This window comes from Buceros rhinoceros, unplaced genomic scaffold (assembly GCF_000710305.1).
Source record: "Buceros rhinoceros silvestris isolate BGI_N320 unplaced genomic scaffold, ASM71030v1 scaffold38928, whole genome shotgun sequence".
NCBI lineage: Eukaryota > Metazoa > Chordata > Aves > Bucerotiformes > Bucerotidae > Buceros > Buceros rhinoceros.
In genome coordinates this window covers 1-1,026 of record NW_010428107.1, presented here as the reverse complement: position 1 = coordinate 1,026, position 1,026 = coordinate 1, and positions in this window count along the sequence as shown.

The following is a 1,026-nucleotide window of genomic DNA, read 5'->3' as shown; positions in this document are numbered from 1 at the left end:
GTGGCTGGAAGTTCTGCTTCAGAAGCTGCCGCACACCCTGCTCGCTGTGTGGCAGGACTTGACTCCCCCAGAGCCATGCCCTGGCTGCTGGCATCGGGAGTAGGGTTATTTGGTTCTTTTCCCACACAAAAATATTTTAACACATTTCTAATGTGGTTTTATACACTCACAAATCTTTTTGAAAGATATTGAGCGTGTGAGTTCACACCAAACATATTCTTTGGCCTCGTGGAGAGCTCTCCTCAAAAGCCAGCCAAGACGAATGCTCCAGCCAACAGACCTGGGATTTGAACACATTTATTTTTCTCTTCGAATGTCTCCACTCACCACTCATAAATTGGTGGATGGTGCGAAAAATGAGCAAAACCTCGCAAAAGAGACTCAGGTTAAACCCCACAACGAAGCACTTGATTGGATGACGTTCCTGCCAGAGCGGGTGGCTCACTAGTAGGCACACGCTGCCAGACCAGTACCGGGGCTTTTATACCCCGTTCCTGCCGCGAGATCCCTCCCTGGCTCCCCACCGGCTGGGTGCTCCAGGGTTTACAGACTGACCCCACACGCCTCCTACGCATTATCGTACAGATCAGATCATGTGTGGTGTGTCTCAGATCACAAGATCACGCCTCCGCTGGGCGGAGAAGGCAATATCCAACAGTCTGTTAAGCAGGCGCGGTCCTGCTTCCAGAGACCCCCGTTCATCCGGAGCGACCCTCGCCGACAGGTTTAAGGTTGTACAACCTCCTCTCTGGTACTCCCTCCCTTTAACTGCTCTCTGCTTTCTTTCGTATCTGGCAGGACAACCTCCTGCTTGAAAACTCATCCCACTCCTTCTCTGGTGTGCCCCTTATCAGGTTCTCACCATGCAAGAACGACATTCTTTGTTTCTTTCTTACAAAGGGGTAGCAAGAATCGAGAGAAATTGCAGCGGGCGCGGGGAGGGTGCGCGGGAGGCAGGGACGCGTTCTGCTGTGAAGCAGCAGAGCGGGAGGCGGGACAGCCGAAGCAGAGCAGGAGCGGGACGGG